Source organism: Saimiri boliviensis, chromosome 2 (genome assembly GCF_048565385.1).
Source record: "Saimiri boliviensis isolate mSaiBol1 chromosome 2, mSaiBol1.pri, whole genome shotgun sequence".
Lineage (NCBI taxonomy): Eukaryota > Metazoa > Chordata > Mammalia > Primates > Cebidae > Saimiri > Saimiri boliviensis.
The window spans coordinates 188,045,167-188,068,516 of NC_133450.1; the positions used below are offsets into that span (position 1 = coordinate 188,045,167).

General features: G+C 42.4%; 1 long non-coding RNA gene across 1 annotated transcript in view; it reads left to right on the plus strand.

Moving 5' to 3' along the window:
- The first annotated feature begins 11 nt into the window (after positions 1-11).
- Positions 12-23,350, plus strand: part of LOC141583753 (uncharacterized) — a 121,961-nt gene continuing 98,622 nt past the window's right edge. Inside the window, exons 1-4 of the long non-coding RNA XR_012516632.1 lie at positions 12-121; positions 4,648-4,776; positions 13,912-13,982; positions 16,360-16,437. This is a non-coding gene — a long non-coding RNA (uncharacterized LOC141583753). The remainder of the gene's footprint in view (positions 122-4,647; positions 4,777-13,911; positions 13,983-16,359; positions 16,438-23,350) is intronic.

The following is a 23,350-nucleotide window of genomic DNA, read 5'->3' on the forward strand; positions in this document are numbered from 1 at the left end:
AAGCTGTCCCAGGAGAGCAGGAAGTTTAAAAAAAAAAAAAAAGAGGGTTGCCAAGTCCAGTACCCCGGAATGGGCTGACGAAGAGGGGCCGAGGAGAAGCAACTGGAGAAGGGATGGGAAGGTAGGGGAGCGTGGGGAGCAGAGAACTGGGGGAATGGGGTTGCCAGATTTGACAAATAAAAAGACAAGACATACAGTTAAATTGGAATTTCAGACAGGCAACAAATACGTGTTAGTATGAATATGTCCCGTACAACATTTGGGACATGCTTACACTAAAAATTCTTTGTCTATCTGAAATTCAAGTTTAACTGGGCACCCTGCATTTGATCTTTCAACCCTGTGGAAGTGGGAGGGAGTCCTGAGAGGAGGGGAGAGCACAGGGGGCTGCACAGGGGAGCCGAGATGAGGTCCTGCGCTTTGCAGCATGGTGGGTGATGGCGATGATGATGAGGACGCTTTGAGTGGAGGGAAATGAGCAGCCCCCCACCACACTCACACCAGATGTGCATGTGGTGTATGTGTGGTGTGTGCATAAATTGTATGTGTGCAGTGAGTGTGTGTGGTGTGAGTGGGTGTGGTGGTGTGTTTTTGTGTGAGTGTATGTGGTGTGTAAGGTGTATGTGTAGTGTGTTTTTTGTATGTTGTGTGTTGTGTGAGGGTATGTGGTGTGTATATGTGGTATGCATATGGTATATATGTGTAAGATGTGTGTGTTGTGTTTGTGTGGTGTGTTTGAGTATGATGTGTATGTGGTATGTGTAGTGTGTGTGTCTGCTGTGGTGTGTGCGAGCTGTATGTTGTGTTTTTGTATGCTGTGGTGTGTGTAAGCTGTATGTGTGTAGTATGTGTTTTGTATGCTGTGTGTGAGCTAGATGTAGTGTGTGTTTTTGTATGCTGTGGTGTGTGTGAGCTGTATGTGTGTAGTGAGTATGTTTTTGTATGCTGTGTGTGTGAGCTGTATGTGTGTAGTGAGTATGTTTTTGTATACTGTGTTGTGTGAGCTGTAGTATGTGTGTGTATGCTGTGGTGTGTGTGTAAACTGTATGTGTGTAGTGTGTGTTTTTGTATGCTGTGTATGTGAGCTGTATGTAGTGTGTGTGTTTTTGTATGCTGTGGTGTGTGTGAGCTGTGTGTAGTGAGTTTTTGTATGCTGTGTATATGCTGTGGTGTGTGAGCTGTACATGTGTAGTGTGTGTGTGTGTGCTGTGTGTGTGAACTATATGTGTGTACTGTGTTTTTGTATGCTATGGTGTGTGTATGCTGCGGTATGCGAGCTGTATGTGTGTAGTATGTGTGTGAGCTGTGTGTTGTGTGTGTGTATGCTGTGGTACGTGTGAGCTATATGTGTAGTGAGAGTGTGTATGCCGTGGTGTGTGTGAGCTGTATGTGTGGTGTGTGTGTATCTGTTTGCATGCTGTGTGTGTGAACTGTAGGTGTGTAGTGAGTGTGTGTGTGTTTTTGTATGCTATGGTGTGTGTTGGTCCCAGGTGCTCCTGCCATTCTCCCTGTTATATGGGAAGCAGGAGGGACCCAGCAACAGGGCAGTGGAAGCCTCTCCCTGTGACCCCAAGGGCAGGAGGTGGACTTGCAGGGACAAGACCGAGGCTGACGCCAACATGCAGCAAAGCCGAGAGTGCTTATCTGGTGGCAGTGAGGGAAGCAGCTGTGCAAGGTCACCCTGGAATCTGGGGCAGAGCCGCTCTTGCACTCAGGCTCCCAGCTTCCAAATCCAGTGTTCTCTCCATTCATTCTACCTCTATTGCTGGTTCCATTTACCGGACTCTTAGGACACACTAGGTACATTGTGCTTCCTCTGTGTCCTCTCATGAATGCACACAGCAACTCCATCACCACCACTTTACAGATGAGGAAACCGAGCCCCCACGAGGCACTTTGGGTGAATACCAAATCTGCAGAACAATGCTAAGTTTCATTTTCCTCCATAAGTGATACCTGCACCCAGCCAACTCTCAGAGACCCAGTTCATATCTTCAGAAGGACAGGAGTCACGGGATCTGATTTGCCACAGGTTCACCTGAGCAAAAGGCACCTGCATCATCCCCCTCCCCATAGAAGGAGTTTCGCTCTTGCTGTCCAGGCTGGAGTGCAATGGCGCAATCTCAGCTCACTGCAACCTCTGCCTCCCGGGTTCAAGTGATTCTGTCTCAGCCTCCTGAGTAGCTGGGATTACAGGCACCCACCACTACACACAGCTAATTTTTGATATTTTTAGTAGAGATGAGGTTTCACCATGTTGGCCAGGCTGGTCTCGAACTTCTGACCTCAGGTGATCCTCCCACCTTGGCCTCCCAAAGTGTTGGGATTACAGGCATGAGTCACTGTGCCCAGCCTTTTTTTTTTTTTTTTTTTTTTTGAGATGGAGTTTTGCTCTGTCACCTAGGCTGGAGTGCAATGGCACTATCTCAGCTCACTGCAAAAGCGATTCTCCTGCTTCAGCCTCCTGAGTAGCTGGGATTCAAGGTGCACATGACTGCCCCTGGTTAATTTTTGTACTTTTTGCAGAGATGGGGCTTCACCATGATGACCAGGCTGGTCTTGAACTCCTGACCTCAAGTGATCCACCGGCCTTGGCCTCCCAAACTGCTGGAATTATAGGTGTAAGCCACAGCACCCGGCCCCATCTGCATCTTTGACTTGAAGAAGCAGCAGGTCTTTGCCCTCTGCAGTTCTAACGGACAGTCCAGGAAGCCTCCTCCGGAGAGTAAACTTCTGTGGAGGGCTGGAATTAAGGGTTAACAGACATCAGTTCCGACCCAGCCCACTTAAGGACTTCCTAAGGCTTTGCAACTGCAGAGATACAGGCTGTGCCTCTCTGAGCAACAGGTCTTGCTTCCCCTTCACTTCCTGGGGCTTCTATCAGCTCCACGTGGGGCAAAGGGCAGGAAGAACCCTGCTCAGTTCTGTCTCAGCCCCACTGGGACGTGGAAAAGCTAATCCGAGCCCCGCCTCTGCCACTCCCTTGCTGGGCCTCAGTTCCCCTGGCTGTATGGAGAAGATGAGAATCCCATCCTGGCTTCTCTAGAGGATGTGTGAGAGTGAAGATACTGGGAACCCAGCTGTCAGGAGCAGGCAAGGGAAAGAGGCCCCCGTCCCTCCCCCCTCCAACCTTTGCCCTGCTCTTTCCACGCATTCCTGGACCTGAAACCAGGGTGGTGTTTCTCACTGGGACAGGCTGGATTCTGGAATCTAGGAGGCCTTGAAACCAGATGTTTCCCGGAACAGTACCTTAAAGGAAACCACTTGTTCCAGGGAATAGAAAAGGGTCATTGTACCTCGCCAGATCCCTAGTTCCCTGAGGACATGACCCTTGAAAAAGCAGACCCAGTTGGAGACAGAGGCATGCACCCCCCACCCCATGCCTCCATCCAGCATATTCTTAACAGTGAAAAGTTCGAAACCACCTCAGCACCAACAGGAGTGGGCTGGGCTGGCACATTCCAGCACAGCCACAGAACCAAACACTAGGCAGACATAACAACGAGGCAAATGTAAACTCATTCACCTGAAAGGGCATTTATCCTGGACTGGGAAATTAAAAGGAAATCAGAGGACTGTAAATGTGGCTGCACACTCAGACTCACAGATGATGTGGAGAGCTGTATGCCAGGATGTTGACAGACTGCTGTCTCTAGGTGGATGGATTGCTTATGCGTTTTATTTTATATTATTATTTTTTTTTTCGAGTTACAGTTTCATGCTTTTGCCCAGGATGGAGTATAGTAGTACAGTCTTGGCTCACTGCACCCTCTACCTCCTGGGTTCAAGTGATTTCCTGCCTCAGCCTCCCAAGTAGCTGGGATTACAGGCACGCGCCACCATGCCTGGCTAATTTTTGTATTTTTAGTAGAGACGGGGTTTCTCCATGTTGGCCAGGCTGGTCTCAAACTCCTGACCTCAGGTGATCTGCCTGCCTCAGCTTCCGAAAGTGCTGGGATTACAGGCATGAGCCACCGCGCCCGGCCTGTTTGTGCATTTTAAATGTTTTTCCTTTATGTGAAGTTCTCAAAATGAATGATTTGCTCTTGAATAAGAAACAGCAAGAACCTTACAAAGGAACAAAAGTCATTTTAAAAATTAGAAAACAAACCAACTCCAATCCAAGATAGAGATACAAAAACACAGGCATGGACCCAGATGAGGCAGACAAACTTCTCAGAACAGATACAGTGATGAGACACACACACCTGCCTAATTCACATGGCTGAGGTCGGCAAGGCTGGGGAGTTGCAGGGGGTGGGGGCTTGCCAAGTTTTCAGAAACGCTGGAGTCTGGGTGTTGGGGTGGCTGCGGGAGCTTCTGGGCAGGTTGGGTGGGCTGAGGAGGGTAGAGGGAGTGGCCAGGGGTTCAAGAGCCTGAGTGACAGGCCTGGCTGTACCCACACCCAGCCTGCACCTCCTGGGACAGGACAGGGCTCCTGATCCCAGTTCCCCAGTCAGGCAAGGCTGAGGAGCCTGCCAAGGCAACTCTTCCCCATCCCAGCAGTGGAGGGAGACAGCAGGGTCCACAGCTGGTTGGGGGGCTTCCTGGCAACCACTTCCAGGCTGAGGCCTTGCCTCAGGCCCCACTTGGGAAGCCAGGCCAGTGGTGGCTCATACAGGGTCCCTCTGCCTTTGTCCTTCTCAGATGCAGGCACAGCCGCAGCCCTGCCACTCACTTGCTGGGCCCGTGTCCCTGGCTGTACGGAGAAGACGAGGGTCACATCTTGGCTTGTCTAGAGGATGTGTGAGAAGATGCCTCATTCACATGGCTGAGGTAGGCAAGTCTGGGGAGTTGCAAGGGATGGGGTTTGTCAAGTTTCCAGAAATGCTGGAGTCTGGGTATTGGGGTGGCTGCTGGAGCTTCTGGGCAGGTTGGGTGGGATGGGACCTGGCCTGAGACAAGGGGTGGCTGCCTCCTCTTTCAGGTGCCAGTCAACTGGCTCACCCTGTGTCCTCCATCCCTACTGTCACTGTCCTTGCGAAGACCTCACCACGTCATCCCCTCATGGGCCTCCCTGGCCTGCCTCACCCCTGCCCACCCCGCCGCCAGAGGGCTCTTTCTGGGACACACAACTAACTCCTTAGAGGGCTACTGGGCAGGCCTCAGTTCCCACCTTCAGACTTTGCTATCTGTGCTACACATAATAATGGTTCCTCAAAGATGTCCGTGTCCTAATCCCCTGAAGCTGAGAAAATGTGGTGTTCATAAAGGGGAATTAAGATTGCAAATAAATCACAGTTGCTAATCAGTTGACCTTAAATAAGATTATCCCAGATTATCTGGGCAGGCCCAATGCAGTAAAAAAAAATGCCCCTTCACCGGGGAGGAGGAGGGCAGAGGAATCAGGGGTGATGCAAGAAAGACCGGAAGACAGAAGCAGGCCACCAGCCAAGGAGTGTGACACTTTCTAAAAACCAGACCGGAACAGACAAGGAAATGCTTTCTCCCCTGTTGCCTCCAGATGGGAACACAGCCCTGCCAACATCTTCATTTTAGCCTAGTGGGATCCTGTTTTAGACTCTGATCTCCAGAACTGTAAGATAATGCATTTGTGTTGTTGTAAGCCACTAAATGTATGCTAAGTTGTTATAGCAACAAAATATTCTTGGCTCAACTATTAGTGCTCACAAAAACTTAGCCTTGAATTAGCTCCTCTAGTTAAATCTATTCCTGGCCGCCAAGAAACAAGAAAGGTGGCCTCTGAGGTGGTGAGGTCTTCGAGCTGAAGAAGGCTGTTGGGTCTGGAGGAGGGATGGGCTGACCACTTTAGAGATAGGGATGGGAATCAGAAATTACACTTCTTAGTGAGGAGGATGAGAGCGATAATGTGGCGGTTGTCAGGCCCTGCACCAGGTGTTGGATAATGTGCAAACCCAATCGTCCCTATCCTTACCCTGCAGAAACACCCACACGAGTATGTCCAAGGATGTTCTTATAGTGTTGTTTCCATTAGTACAACATTCCAAAAATCCAAATACCTATCAATTGGGAAATATATAAAGATAATGACACAGCCACCAAAAAATGGAGTAATAGGCAGCCATTACAAAAATGTACTGACTTGGAAACTGCCTTCTCTAGAGAAAAAACAGCAAGTTACAGAATGGTCTCATTAAAAAAAAAAAACCAAAAACAAAAGCATTTCTCAAGAAAACAAAACTAAGAAGAAAAACCTCCTAAATACACATAGGTATGTGTGTGTATGAGCCTAGGAAAAAGTCAGGAAGGAGGTGATGGCCTCTGGGACAGGCTTGGAGGAAGGAGGAAGTTTTTTCATTTCTCATCCTCTGTCCTGTTCCACCTTATTTGAACAAGCATGTGTTGCTTTTTATTACAATGTTAAAAGGAAAAATCCTTAGACTAAATTTTAAATTCAACAGTTTACTTGAGCAATTACAATGATTTAAAACAAAAAGAAACAAAAAGCAATTTGGGAATCGGGCAGTCCCCAGAACCAAAACAGGTTCAAAGAACTCTGGCCAACACCATGATTTGGCAACATTTATAGATAGAGAACAGAAGTGAGATACAGAGACAGCTTAGTTGGTTACGGCTTAATTGGTTAATTAGTTCTAGCTAAATGTCTTACCTTATTCAACTCGGCTGACCTGTAATTCATTAAGTTCAGCTGTGTGACTTACTGAACCTCAGCTGTTTGCAAGAATGTATTCCCAAATTAATTAGTTTCATTAAGCATGATGGCTTCATATTGGTTTGGTTTGCTGGGCTCAGTAAAGGAGCCTAATTTAAATCAATGGCCTCCTATTTTAACACAAAATAACTTTTTTTAAATGTAAAGATCACACAGGTTAAGAAAGCAAACTTGACTATCCTATTCTGTGACAAATAGTTGTTATTTGCAAAAAAGGACTGCCTGGGTTGAGGGAGACCAGAGCTCCACTTACCAAGGCCACTCAGGAAACAGATGGACCAACTTGAGCTCGGTTTCTGTGTGAGCTCATCTGGGGAATGAGACACGGTGGATCTTCTGAGTGGAAAAGTGGAGTCATTCAAGCCCTCCTGGCTTCTACAGAGGTGAGAGCTGAAGTTCTGGGAAGGGAACTGGCATATTCCTCTACATTTTATGACACTTCCAGACTAAAATATAACTTTCTGGCCTCCATTTCAGTGAACTTTGAACTTCCTCATAATTCACATTCCCCTTTTGAGAAACCATAATTTTTATGTGAGGGATAAAACTTTCTGTTTTACAGCCTGATCCTGGCTACTTACAGAATAACTGTACTTCAAACTCAAGGTCTTCTTTGCTCCCTGTAGCCCCAGCCCTTAAAAGAGACAAACACTGGCAGAGGGATGGTCCCAGGAGAGCAGCCAGGAAGAGGCACTGGAGTTCAGGGCTCCAGTCCCAGCTCTGCCCATCTGGCTCCTATGGCAAGGGTTGCATCCAGTGTGTGGACGTCCCCTCTCCTCAGTGAGGCTGTGAACCCTCTAAGGCCAGTGCTGTGTCAGAACAGCGACATTGACATCTGTCTGGCTCATAATGGCCTTCAAGGTGTCCTAAGTTTACAAAGCTCTTTCCCAAGCATCTCTCAGTTGTCTCCAATAACAAGCCTCAGGGCCCAGCAGAGCAGGCTATATTAACTGCAGTTTATAGATGAGGAAACCAAGACTTAGAGACGCAAAAGTGACAGGCCCCACACCAAGTAAGTCAACAAATTGGTCACAGAGTTCGGCACAGGACCTTATTCTCCCTTCTTCTTCAGCCACAGCCTCATTTTTGCCTCTTTTATATCTTCTGTTTCCCAGGTAGATTTTGTTCCATAAAAAGGGGTCTGCCGCTTTAAAAGGTGTTTGAAAGCTCCAGAATAATGTTTCCAAATTCCCAACTAATACTTTAGTATTCAGGAATGAGAAATTGAAATTTCTGGGAATTCATGAACATTCCTGAAATTATCCTTTTTTTTTTTTTTTTTTTAAAGACAGGGTCTTACTCTGTCACCCAGGCTGGAGTGGCATGATCATAGCTCACTGCAGCCTCAAACTCCTGGGCTCAAGTGACTCTCCTTCCTCAGCCTCCCGAGTAGCTGAGACTATAAGCACATGCCTATAGAGTATGCCCCTAACATCTTGAAGTTAGCCATTTGGGTATTCCTGGCTATTTTGTTTTTCTCTTTTGTAAAGATAGGGTCTTACTATGTGACCAGACTGGTTTTGAACTCCTGGCCTCAAGCTTCAGCCTCTCAAAGTGTTGGGATTACAGGTGTGAGTCACTGCACCTGTCTCATATTTTCTGTAACATTGTATTTACATGCTTTTATATAATAATGAGTGACCAGAATAATAGTTAAAAATTTTCAGTGACAAATTGATGCTAAAAGTTTCAGATTTTTTTCTTATGGTTTATTATTATTACGAACCGATGTGTTGTGACAGCATTATTTCAATGAGGTAAAATTCCATCTGATATAGGCACTGGATATAGAAATCATTAAAAAGGAGGAAATATTATTGCAAAACAAATGCCGGATAAAAATCACTTAAAAATGGAAAAATAATAGCACAAACACTTAATTTTAAACGTTATTATTTTTAAAACAAACTTTTAAAACACAAGCTTTAGTTGCTCCATCTGACAGTTTTGACCTTTGCTTTGTGACAAATATTCTAGATGTAGAAAACTTTTTTTTTTTTTTCATTTTTCATTGATGTTGGTTGAGTGTGCCCCTACCATCTTCAAGTTAGCCATTAGGGTACATAATGCTTTACAGAAGCTTATTTCCTTTTTAAATAATGCTTTATCGTTGTTGTTATTTTGGTCTGCTTACCCTGGTCTTGATTTTGCTTTTGAGATCAATGTTGTTCTTGCTAATTCAGAGTTTGGAGCAGTTTCTGATTTTTGTTGGAGTGTTCTACAACAGCAGTCACGTCTTCTTTTTGCATCTCCCCTGTTAAAGTATTTACAAAGAACTGTAGCCTATAGTGAATATTCAACACTTGGAAATGCCAGTGATCATTGTTGGGAAGCGTTCAAATAACTCACATTCTAACATTCAGATTCACTAACAAGGTTCATGGAATCACTTGTTGGAATTGCCAATTTCAAGACTCATTTTGCTTTCAAAATTTGTTTTTTTCCGACACTGCTCATAGGACTTGTATAAGTATCCTATGTGTGTAAATTACCAATACTTTTTTATTTGCAAAAATGACTTACCATTAGAAGCAGACCAGGACACACACACACACACACTTGTAACTAGCGTGTGCTGGTAAGCTGACTCTCCTGGGGGGAAAAAAAAGCCCTGATATGTAAGGGTTTGCCAGATTCTGAGGGTGGGCATAAGTGCTCCCACAATGGTCAGTGCCCACCTACATAAGGGATGTCACTGAGAGCTGGGAAGAGCGGCACACAACTGGCCCTTCCTGAGCCAGCTCCAACACACCGCTGCCTCTACCCTGGCAACAGCAGTCGGAAGACTCGGTAGATGATGGCCTTTTCTCTCCTCTACTCCCCAGTTCCATTCAGAACTTCACTTTCAGATGGATGCCTCAGCATTTTCTGCTCTCACTTTTGATTTGTTGTCAGTGGAGTCCTTTGAACTAGTAACATCTAGTTCAACATGTTGATTATTAAGCTTTAATTCTCACACAAGAACACATTTACCGGGTTCCTAGATGTCTTAACTTCTTTTTCTCAGTAATTGGCGTTTGGAAAAACATAATATTTCTGAGAAATGCTGGGAAGGAATTCCTGCCGAAAACACAAATCCAGGAAACCCAAGTTAAACCCATTTGCTTGAGTGATCATGATCCTATTGGATACGTTCTCATGGGTCCCAATTTTGTCCACGGCTCATTTTCATTGATCTCATTTTAGAGGGTTTTAGGTATGGAGTCCTTAGGATTTGGTGTTAAGTTTAGTGATTTTTCAGACAGGCTGATCACCAGAGCTGCACCAGTGATCATTTGACTTTACGTCTGACCCTGTGCACAGGTGCCTACTTGTCACCTAACCTCAGTTCTCCTTTTTTTCTTTACTAAAAAAAAGACATCGGCCGGGTACGGTGGCTCAAGCCTGTAATCCCAGCACTTTGGGAGGCCGAGGCGGGTGGATCACGAGGTCAAGAGATCGAGACCATCCTGGTCAACATAGTGAAACCCCGTCTCTACTAAAAATACAAAAAAAAAAAAAAATTAGCTGGGCATGGTGGCATGTGCCTGTAATCCCAGCTACTCAGGAGGCTGAAGCAGGAGAATTGCCTGAACCCAGGAGGCAGAGGTTGTGGTGAGCCAAGATCGCGCCATTGCACTCCAGCCTGGGTAACAAGAGCGAAACTCCGTCTCAAAAAAAAAAAAAAAAAAAAAAAAATGACATCATCAGCACAGTCCCTCCTGGAGCTGGGAATGGCCAATAGAAGTGGTGCATAACTTCTGGGAAATGTCCTTAAATAAAGGTGGAATATTCTTCCTTGTTTTTTCTCCTTCATCTGGCCAGAATGTGAATATGATGGCTGGAGTTACAGAAGTCATACTGGACCACAGAGTGACCTTGGGAGTAGAAGCCACACATGGGGGAACAATAAGTTAAAAGGGGCCTGAGTTCCTGATATTGTGGGAGCCCATATCAGTCCTAGACTGCCTTCTTCCAGGCTTTTATACAAAAACAAAACAATCTTATTCAAACCACTATTGATATGTGGTTTTCTATCACTCATAGCTAAAACAAATTAACCAGCATACCAATGCATTGTATTCTGTTAAATAGTTTATGGGAGGCCACTGTTTTGGAATAGCCTCCTACACTAGGCCCCAGCAGACCACAGCAAACCAGAATGAAGTCACCTGTGCTAACTGCCACGTCGTCAAACCAGACTTCAAAATGAGACTGTTTTCCAAAAACACAGGAGATTCCAGGCACCCTAATCAGCACACTACTAAGTGCCCTCTACTTTAACCACATAAGGAAAGTAACTTTGAAATGGCCAATCTGTTTTTGTTCCCTGTTTCTGCTTTCTTCAGCCCTCTTTTATCCTTAAAGCCAAACTCTCTGCCCACCTCACTGGAATACTCATTCTATTTCATAGAATGAAATGTTGCCTGGTTCTAGAATCATAAATAAAAGCCAATTAGATTGTTAGAAAAAATGTGTTGTAATTTTGCCTTTAGGGAGTTCCTAGTGAAAGCAAAGGCCACTAGCAAGAATTATTGAAAGGTTGGTAATGGAGGTGACAATGAAAGACCATCGCATTATCCAGTGACTCAGAAGGTGTGGGGAGGCTGCCGCATCTAGTGATAATGGATGATAAATTTGGAACAGAAGAGGCTGGGGTTTCATCTATGCCTGTCTTCCCATCTGCCAAGAAGGCTGATAAATAAGCTTTTATACTGCTCTAAGTTGGTAAAAGAAGTTTTCAGATTTTTAATCTTTAAGGATCTTTTCACAAATGCCAATGATCTTTCCTTTTCAAGACAGGGTTTCACTCCTATCACCCAGGCTGGAATGTAGTGGTGAAATCTCAGCTCACTGCAACTTCTGCCTCCCAGGCTCAAGCGATCCTCTCACCTCAGCCTCCTGAGTAGCTGCGACTACAGGTGTGCACCATCATGCCCAGCTAATTTTTGTATTTTTTCTAGAGACGAGGTTTCGCCATGTTGCCCAGGCTGGTCTTAAACTCCTGAGCTCAAGTAATCTACCCGTCATGGCCTCCCGAAGTGCTGGGATTACAGGCCTGAGCCACAGCCCCAGCCTCTATGCCTATACCAGACCCCTCAAAGGCTAGAACATACCTTATTGTTCTGCCAGTGAATGGTTGAGGAACTGGCTGAAGGAACTGGAGGATTCAGTCTAGGAAGAACTTACAGGAGTTGGGATTGGGTTTTCGAGCTGCTTTCACACATCTAAATAAAAAAGATGTAGCTTTCTTCACGGAAGGCCCTAGGCCAAAACCAGAACCAAAAGGTAGAGGCTGCCAACTTTACCCTAAATTAAAGAGAAACCTTCTATCTATCAGAACTGGATGGAGGTAGCTTTTTGATAGCACCTCTCCAGTGGTGGGAATATTTAATCAAAGGATGCAAAAGGAGTCATAACCGAGCAGCAGTTCCCATATGCCATCCTATGTATTTGTACCTACCTGTCTATAAAATTTTCCAGGTCTCAGCCAGGTGCAGTGGCTCACGTCTATAATTCCAGCACTTGGGAGGCTGGGGTGGAAGGATCTCTTGAGCCCAGGAGTTACCAGTCTGGGCAACATAGGGAGACCCTGTCTCTACAAAGAATTTAAAAATTATTTGGGCATGATGGTGCACACTTGTGGTCCCAGCTACTCGGAAGGCAGAGGCAAGAGAATCACTTGAGCCCGGGAGGTCAAGGCTACAGTGAGCTGTGATTGTGGTGCTGCACTCCAGCCTGGGTAACAGAGCAAGATCCTGTCTCAAAAAAAAAAAAAAAAAAAAAAATTCCAGGTCTCACTTTCCAAATGAGAGAAAAAAGACAATGTGGTACATTAAAAAAAATATTTACAGTTTTCTTTCTTACAAGATTATGTTCTATTTCAGGAGGTGTTATAATGTCTTTTTTCAGTAGTAGGTGATATTAGCTATTGTTGTTTACCATCCTAATATGACAGGGTAAAATCTTAGCAATCCCTATAATTCCATTAAAATTTACACTAGCTGTGAGATCCAGGAGTCTAGTAACCATCTGGTAATATGGATGAGATGACACCTCGTTGTCTGAATTGACCTTCCAGGATTTGTAGTTTATTCAAGTGGCTACTAATGTGATTCTTTTGTGCTTATAGCAGCTAAATAATTTCATGGTGCAAGTCAGAGAAACCAGTAATACGGTCCACTTGCTTACAGTAACTTAAACTTTATTGACTAAGTATTCATTTTTGACACATAGAGCTACTTTTTCAGAGACATGAATTTTCTATTTGCATTTAAAAACAAAACTAATTTTCAAAGTTCTATTCTCAAAGTGACAATGATGACCTTTCTAAATGCTCTCTTTAAATAATCCTCTAATATTCTCAGAAATTTAGTGTACCTCCAAGAAACTATTTCTCTTGGTAAAAGCCTTCTGTGTTCATCTTAACTGGCTGATGTCTTTATCCATGTGAGCAGGCACTGGGTCCTGTCTATACAGAGCACAGAGCGTCTAGCATGATGCCACATTAATGTAATGGTAATAATTTCTGTTTGTCTAGAGGCTTATGCTTTACAAGGCCCTTATCGTTTACTTCCCCTTAATGGCAGAGAATGACCTTCTCATTGTCCTTCTCTGTGATAAGCCAAAGTGAATGTAACGCACATTCCTCATAGTGAAGGCTTCCTACCTCATTCATTTATTCACAAAGTATTTACTGGGCGTGATTATGTGTTAAGCACTGAACTGAGCTCTGTGGTGCTGGGCACTGTGTGTTAGCTACAAATATGACAGATGGAGCCCCTTCCCCCATGGAGTGAACATTCTAATGGGGAGTTAGTCAATAAACAAATAAATAAATAGATTGCCTGGGGTAATGAGTGTAATGGGGAAGAATAAAGCAGTAGGAACTGGGAAGCAATGGGAGGATGTCAATCTTAGGGACGTGAGAAGGCACCCTCGTGCAGAGACTTGGGCAATGTGAAGGATCGCCACAGTATGACAGATTGGAGGAAGCACATTCCAAGTCTTGTGGCAGAAAGGTGCTTGGCTATTTGAGAATCAGCAGTGACATCAGTGTGGCTGGAGGATAGGGAAGGTGGGGTGAGTGGGTGGGAGATAATTTCAAGAGGTGGACAGAATGCAGATTATATGGGAATTTGGATTTCATTCTCAAGTATGATGGGACATCACTGGAGGGTTTTGAGCTAAGGAGGGACATGCCATGAAATGCAATGTCTGGCCTCAGGGTAGCAGGTGCACCCACCAAATGAGTTCAATTTGGATGTCTTTTAAAGGACCACCTGATGCATTGGATGTAGAAGATGAGGGAATGCAGAATGCTCCAGAGTATTGTCCTGAGAACCAGGTAAATGGTGATGCTTTTATTTACTCACATGGGAAAAATTGGAAAGGAATACATTTAAAAAAGGAGACTTGAGAAATTCAGAGTAAATATTTTGGATTAATATTAAATTAAATTTGAGGATTCTATGACACATCCAAGTACAGATGTCAGAGAGGCAGGTGGTTATTCAAGTCTGAACTTCAGAAGGATGGGTTAGGGATGGCGATGTTACCATGAGACCCATCCTTGTGGACCTCTGCTGTCTGGGCAACTGAGATACAATCGAAGCCATTTAACTTATTCTAATGGCACCTAGAAATTTAGCATGATCTGCTAATATCTTCACTACATTTTGTCTGGAACATTTACTAAATTCTACCTCTACTGAAACTATCAGACATTAGACCAATACATTTCAAAATACAGGAAATATGTTCGGAAACGTTAAAGAATATGATTTTCAATTGAATTTACTTAGCTTATTTAGAAGTTACTTTGTTTCTGAGTGACAGCTCTATCAACATGACAGAGCTTTCCTTAATGATCCACCAGTAAAAGCGTTGGGGTACAGATACCTGTTGAGCCAACAGTCTCTTTCTAGAATTCAGTCCTAAGGAAATAACCAAAGAACTGGATCATTTTCTCAACAAAGATGTTCATCTCGTCATTACTTGTAAAACAAACATTGGAAGCAAAGTAACCACCAATAAATGGTATATTCTATCATTACAGCATAGGATGGGCACAGCGGCTCAAATCTGCAATCTCAGCACTTTGGGAGGCTGAGGCAGATGGATTGCCTGAGGTCAGGAGTTCGAGACCAGCCTGGCCAACGTGGCAAAATCCCGTCTCTACTAAAAAATACAAAAAATTAGCCAGGCATGATGGCAGGCAGCTGTAATCTCAGCTACTTGGGAGGGTGAGGCAGGAGAATCACTTGAACACAGGAGGCAGAGGTTGCAGTGAGCCAAGATTGCACCACTATACTCCAGCCTGGGCAACAGAGTAAGATTCCATCTCAAAAAAAATTTTTTGGGGGGGCATATTCATAAAATGGAAAATTATTCACACATTAAAATGATATCAACAATAAGTTTTTGGAACATGATAGGTATAGTTATATAAAATTAAGTAAATTATATGCATATGTGCACGTACAATATGATCTCAATTACATAAAAATATGCATGTATAAAAATGACCAGACAGGAGGAAATTAAGGCTTAAAGAGGCAAAGCACAAAATCCTTATTTAGATTTTGATTCAAACAAACCATTAAGAGAGAGAGAGAAAAAATTAGAACATTATGAAACAATTAGAATTTTCAGATTTAGAAATGACTAGATATTTGATGATAAGACACTACTAACATTTTACACATGGTAATAGTATTGTGCAGTATGTTAAAAGAAGTCATTCAAATGTTTAGCGCTATTAACCATAGGGGATGGAATTCCTTCTTAAATTGCTTGGCTAATCTTTCTATCATAGGCATGTGTTATTTAGTATTCTGAAACAAATCTAGCATTTGGATTGAAGACAATGAAAAAGAAACAGGAAAATAGAATTAGCTGTAGCCTGGGATTTGGGCCTGTGGTCCTGGTTTGCCTTCCTTCCAGGTTTGAGCAGAGGGAATACCATTCTTTTTCTAGGTCTCAGATTTCTCACCTTCAAAATCTGGACAGGAGTCCTACCCTGTCTCCCTCTTGGTGTTGGTGAAAAGATTCCGTGGTTATGCCAGCCAAGGGGCTGATCACAGACGCAGTTCAGTTTGGAATGTGAAGTGTGGGCCCCAAGTTTCCAGGGTCTCCTATTTCCTGAGGAGCACAGTTAATCCGGGAAGGCACCTGAAGGGGGAGCAAAGTTCACAGCTCCTTTGGGCATCGTGTCAAGGGTCCCCTAGGAGATGGGTCTTCCAGCATCCACGATGTGAGCCCAGTCCTGACTCCTTTGTGCCTTAGGGCTTGATGGTTAGATGCGAGCAACCTCAGCAATCCCCTGATAATAATACTTGTTTTAAAGTTATATGTAGTGAAAATTCACCACTGTCAGGATTGATGCCTTTTACTCATTTTGTTCACCATTTTGTTCATGAATTCTACCCAATATCTACCTCTGTAGTTGGAGTTATTAAATTCATTGTTATGTGGCTAGTGCACACCAACTCCTGCTTTTGGAATGAGATTCACAGAAAGCTGGGATAACCGAAGTTTGCTTTCTGTAACAACTCAAAGCACAGAGGGAGACAGAGATGTTGGGGCATAATAACATGAATCTAAGTGATGTACTACGAGGCAATCACTGTGTCTGAATGTCTCTGGGTGCTTGAGGTTTGGGTTGTTTCTTCCATCTCCTCCTTTGTGTTCACCTATTTGAAATCATCTCTGGCTCCATTCAGGAGGAAACAAGATGGAACCCAATGACTGGCCACCACGGACAGACGCGAGGGGGAAGGAGAAGGCCCCAGTGGGAAAAGGTGAGTTGGGGCAGGTTTACAGAGCTCCAAGGCTCAGGACTTGGAGCTTGGTGGTGAAGGGAGAAGAAGTCTAGAGTCAAGAGGCTCTAGACTGAAAGAGTGGCTGAAAGAGGGGCAACTGCTTAGGCAGCAGCCAGGGTTAAGAACAAAGGTTGCCATGACCTTTGAGGAAGAGGAGGGCAACCTGCATAGGGCACAGGACCCATCCTAATACTTCCTCTATGGTGGATGCTATGGATACTGCAACAGGCAACTTGAACCCAAGGAAAGAATGCTTGAACTTCTTGCAAGTGACTACCTGGCTAATCCTCAGACACTCTTCTCCAGTTGTGGCCTTTACTGCCTTGCCCTTCTCAAATTAAGGGTATGGTAAGGGTGGTAAGGGGGTTTCAGTTACAGGAGGAAATTCAGGCTTAAAGAGGCAAAGCACAAAATCCTTATTTAGATTTTGATTCAAACAAACCATTAAGAGAGAGAGAAAAAAAAAATTAGGACGTTATGAAACAATGAGAATTTTCAGATTTAGAAATGACTAGATGTTTGATGATAAGACACTACTAACATTTTACACATGGTAATAGTATTGTGCAGTATGTTAAAAGAAGTCATTATCTTCTAGAAATACATTTTTAATGGACATGATACAATATTTATGGGTATAATGCAGTGTCTGCCATTTGCCTCAAAATAATGATGGAGTTGGAGAAGTTGGATAAGGTTATGAATGGAAGAAGACTAGCTATGAGCTGGTCATTGCTGAGGCTGAGTGATGAATAGGACATGGTTGTCAGTCAAATTATTTTATTTTTGCACATGTTTAAAACTGTGCGTAATGTTGAGGTCTAGCAACTTGTCTGTTTCCATGGCTAGTAAGTGACAAAGGTGAAAGGGACCTGAGGGCTGTTTGTTCCCTGAGCCTGTGCTCTTGATGGCTTTACTCCTCTATGTCCTTCCAACTCACCTAGGCAAGGAACGTCCTCCCCAGCTTCCCCCACATGTGCTCTTTTTTTCCGGACACCTTCTGAGTCAGGCTATTTCCCTGGAAGATTCCTCTCCATGATGAGCTGTAACTTTGATCCCCTCACACTGTTTCTTGTCAGAGAAGCTTTCCCTGACCACTGCCACCCCAGGCTAGGGTACGTAGCCTACGCTAAGCTTCTGAAGTGATCTATAGACTCCTTCATGGGACTCATCACACCGACAGTTAATTACCTCTTCAGTATCCACCTTCTCCTCTTGACTACAGCCCCATGGAGTCAGGGTCTTGCCTGCTACCTTTACTGCTGTGTGTAGCCCATTGACCAGACAATTTGCCTTAGGTATATAAACGCAAAGGGGTTAGCTTTCAGTATGGCCAAGTCATTATATAAGGTTGAGTTCCCTGGAAGGTTGGTACCCTAGGAGGCCCAGGTCAGAATAGAATCCTCAGTCCTTAGTCCACGGTGCTTGCTTTGGGTTAGAAATGTATGCGGCGGGTGGGTGCATGGGGAACAGTGCAAGAATTAGATTACTTCCATGGGGTTTGACATTTTAGAAGAAACTGAGTATTGCCAGTTATTTTTCAAGGCAATAGAAAAGGAAAAACAGTGAATGCCAACACGACATGTCTTATCTTTCGGAACCCGCCTAGGGCACTTTGTGCCTAGATTTTCTTAGAATTGCTGAAGAGTGGCTGCTTTGTCAATTTATGCGCTTTCTGTTTTTGTTTTCTGTGGGAAAGCTGCTGGGTTTTGGCCAAAGGGCCTGGAATTGCATGCAGTGGTCCCTAGGATGCCAGATGAGTGTAGAAAACCAGCTGGGATGTGCTGTGGAGGGCTCCCTGTCTGAAATCACAGCCCGCTTTTGTGATTTGGTTCTTAGGGACAGGAAGACATGTGGGCTTACAGAAATGGTCACACTTGAACTGTTCAAATAAAAGTTGTCTCATGGTAGTGCTTGCTGAATTTTCAACGACAATATTTATTCATTTTTGCATTTTCATTATGTAAATTCAAAGACAAGATACGTTTCAAAGGAAACTTAAAGATGGAGTGCAGTGGCTTATGCCTGGAATCCCAGCACTTTGGGAAGCCAAGGCAGGAGGATTGCTTGAGGCTAGGAGTTCAAGACAAGCATGGGCAACATAGGAAGATCTCATCTCTATCATTAAAAAAAAAAGACCAGCTTGGTGTGGTGGTGCACACTTGTAGTCCTAGCTACTTGGGAAGCTAAGGTGGGGGGATCACTTGAGCCCACGAAGTGAAGGCTGCAGTGAGCCATGATCATGCTAGTACTTTCAGCCTGGGTGACAGAGTAAGATTATGTCTCAAAAAAAAAAAAAAAAGGAAAACTTAAAACTTCCGTCAGGGATGACTAAGGAAAGGATAGACTTTTTTTTTTTAAATTTTTGAAAACAATATGTACTTTTTCTTCAAGAATAAAAGTTTCTACTCCTCTGTATTCAGATTTTATTGCTATTTTTTATTTTTATTTGTGCTATCCATAATAACAGTAGTAATTTTTATTTATAAAATTAAACTGATATCTGTTCTTACTGTGGTAATATATACAGAAGGCAGCATTTACCATCTGAACCCTCTTTAAGTGCATAGCTCATTGGTATTAAGTACATTCACATTGTTGTGCAGTCATTACCACTACTTATCTCCCGAACTTTTTCGTCTTCCCAGAGTGAAACTCTGTGCCAACCAAATACTATAATAATTCCCCATTCCCCCTCCCTCTAGCCCCTGGTAACCACCATTCAATTTTCTGTCTCTATGAGTTTGAAAACTCTAGATACCTCATGTAAGTGGAATCATTCAGTATTTGCTGTTTTGTGACTGGCTTATTTCACTTAGCATAAAGTCTTCAGGGTTCATCCATGTTGTAGCACATGTCAGAATTTTCTACCTTTCAAGGTTGAATAACATTCCATCATATGTATATAATAATTTTTACTTTAAAAATTCTTATTATGGACAATTTCAAAGACACATAAAAACACAGACAATAGTATAACGGGCTCCCAGGTACCCATTCTCCCACTTCAACAAACTCACTTTATTTATACTTCCATCCACTCCATCCCCTACCTTATAAAGCTAATTCCAGGAGTATCATTTAATTTGCAAATATTTTAGGATGTATCTAAAAGATAGAGGCTCTTACTAAAAACATAACCACAATACCATTCTTCTGCCCCAAAACATTTCACAATGAGTCTGTAGTATAACTCTCAAGTCAGTGTCTAAATTCCTGTGTAGTTTTTTTTTATTAGATTGTATTTTTTAAATGTAACTAGTCATTTGCACTTCAAAAGATCTAAGTGGTGGTAGAGAGGGGTAGTTCTAAACCAAGATAAATGGAATTTGTACAAATCAGACTCCAATCAAATTTCATGTACTTGAAACAATCTTTTCCTTGCCTATCTGTTCCAGCTTGTCTGCTCACCTGTAAAAGCAACAGTAGTAAAACAATTGCTCCTTTGCAGTTGAGACCCTCCAAAGATTAAGCCTGTTCGTTATTTGTTCTCTCAGTTCTGGATTTGGCGTCTTCTTACCCTTTTCCAGGAAAATTGAGTAGTGCCTAGTTTTGAGAGGGGTAAGAGGATTGCCTCTTGAATGTACCTGGAACTATTAACTGCAACTTGAAAGTGAAAAGACTTATGACAAAAAAAGAAAAAAAAAATGAATGTGAGGTACTGGCGGACATTGGAAAACAGATCTAAGCACAAGGATAAAATAACAAGAATTATCCAGGGAATTTCTAGGACAAAAGTTGGAAAATCATACCCTGGGTAAAGGACAACGTGAAAGAGGAGATTTGGGGCAGGAATTTTACCAACAATCAATCAAAGAGAAAATTTTCCTATCTCGTTATCATTATTGTTTTATGTTAAATTAGGGTCACCAGATAAAGCACAGGATGCTTAGTAAAATCTGAATTTCAGATAAACAATGAATACTTTTTAAAGTATAGCTATGACCCAAAGTATATAGTCATGCTTATACTAAAAAGAGTATTGTTTATTGGAAATTGAAATTTAATTGAGCAGCCTATATTCTTATTTCCTGAATCTAGCAAGTTAATATTAAACACATAGTAGCCAGGCACGGAGGCTCTTGCCTGTAATTCCAGAACTTCGGGAGGCCAAGGCGGGCAGATCACTTGAGGTCGAGAGTTCAAGACCAGGCCAACACGGTGAAACCCTTTCTCTACAAAAATACAAAAAATTAGCTAGGCATGATGATGAGCACCTGTAATCCCAGCTACTCGGGAGGCTGAGGCAGAAGAATCATCTGAACCCAGGAGGCAGAGGTTGCAGTGAGCCAAGATCATGCCATTGCACTCCAGCCTGGGAGACAGAGTGAGACTGCATCTCAATAAATAAATAAACACACATAAACAAATAAAAAATAAAAAAATATTAAATGCAAGGTGATTCAACTTATAAACTGAGGACTATTTGGCCTTTAGGCTCTTAGTTTTCTGTTTTAGAATGTGGTTGAGTTTTCTTTATTCAGTCTGCTTGTATATATATCCAACATTATATAGTTAGTCATATATATATATATATATATATATATACACACACACACACACACAAGACTATAGATAGTCTTGTATATCTATCTAACATTATAGCATTATATTTAAAAAATTGGCCCAGTTTACATTAGCACCAAATATAAGTGTATAGTCATACACTTCACAATAATATTTTGGTCAGCGTGTATGTTTTGGCCAATGATGTATGGTCTGCATATATGATAATGATCCATAGTTTATGATTCCGTATTTTTACTGTACCTTTTCTATGTTTAGATACACAAATACTTACCATTGTGTTACAACTGCCTACAGTGTTCAGTAGAGTAACATGCTGGACAGATTTCTAGCTTGGCAGCCATAGGCCATACCATATCGCTTAGGTGTATATTGGGCTATACTGTCTAGGTTTGTGCAAGTCCACTCTGGGATGTTCCCACAATGATGAAATTGTCTAATGATGCATTTCTCAGAACGTATCTCAATCTAAGCAATGCATGACTCTACTTATTTTCTTCTACACTTAGCAATATCAGGTATGATTAGTCTTTTCATTTTTGCTAACCTGCAGGGCAAAATGTTTGAGAGCTATTAGTTTAGAGCACTTCTTAAATGAGGCAAACTGTTCTCTTGTGATTCCTAGAATCAAGGTTTTATTCAAAAAGAATTTTACATTTTATTCTATATTATAGAAATGTGTACAACGAAATGTAACGATGTCTAATGCATTGGCTGTTTTTAAATTCCAGTGGTGGATTTCCCAGCTACTGGCAGTGAAACTGACCTTCTCTGTACATACTCAAGTCAACACTCAAGAATTTCAACTCACCTTTAGCAAAAGCAAATATTTATATTTAAAAAGGAAACATTTGAATTCAGAATTCATTAAGATAAAAAAGTTAGCAAACTAAAGATGGCTTGTTAGTTGATAGCATAATGGCAATGTCTAGGTCAGATAACTTACATTGATTTAAAACAGCATTGCCCTTGACTTTGCACAATCATATTTGTAATTATGGCAATAATTTTAAAAAAACTAATCTCTTTAATCTACATTTTCACAAAACACTGTTGAAAGAGCAAATGTCTGCTCAGTTGTTTTTTCCTTTGCTTAAAAAATAAAAAAGTACCAGGAATCCCACCCCACCCTGCTGCTGGGTAACAGTCAATCATTTATTATTCCTGGATCAAACACAAGCATTCATGCCTATGAAAACATTTTGCAATGAATGGGATCTTGGTCTCTACTAAAAACAAAAAATAGCTAAAAAGGGACTTCAATTTATTTTCAAATTCTATGGCTGAATTCCTATAATTCCTAACTGGTGAAAATATTGGCAAGCTACAAGATTTTACTTAGAGTCAGATTTACTTCTTTGGTGTATGCCCAGAGGTGCTATTGAAAGCTATTTGTGGCTAGCTTTCCAGGAGACCAAATGGACCTTAAATGGAATGAATATTGACTCTGCAGTACAGTGCACAAGGAGAAGTAGGAGAGTTAGATACTTTTATTTAGGAAAAAAAAAAAAAAAAAAAAAACTAATTGGTTATACTTAACCAATTTCTACACAGAAGTTTTAGTATTTGGCAAAGCAAAAAGTCACATCTCAAAATCACCAAACTTACTATAGCTGATCCATTTCTGTTGTATTTTGATATTAATCTGGGAGTTATATCTTAATAAAAGTCTCATATAATCATGTAATTTAATCAACCTCACTACATATTCATACAATCACTTTCAATCCAGACTCAACAGTTTTCCATTCCTCGGGCCTAATCAGCCTGCTTTGGTTTGGATATTTTGTCCTTTCCAAATCTCATGTTGAAATGTGATCATCAATGTTGGAGGTGGGGCCTAGTGGGAGGTGTTTGGGTCATGGGGGCAGATCCCTTATGAATGGCTTAGTGCCTCACCAGAAGCTCAGCAGATACTGGTACCAAGCTTATACAGCCTGCAGAACCATGAGGCAAATAAATCTTTTTTTAAAAATAGACTACTCCCCAGTCTCAGATGTTCCTTTATGGCATTGCAAAATGGACTAACACACAGCCCTAAACCTAATTAAACCCCTAGAAACCAATACATCCTCCAAAGTAATCAATTCCCCCAAAACTGATCATACCCCTTCCCCTAAGCATTCCCAATCACCAAGTTAACCAATAGCCATGATCCACCAATCATCCATGAAAGAAACGTCATTGCGGCAGAGACCACTAATCTTTCAATATCCATTTTTCATTTCCTCATTTCACTAATTAAAAACCCCTACATTTTAGCTGAGCACATGACCTCACAGATAGATATATCTTCTGTGATCCTTTGCATCTGGGTATGGCCATATGACTAAGTTCTGGGTAAGGAGATGTTGGCAAAAACAAT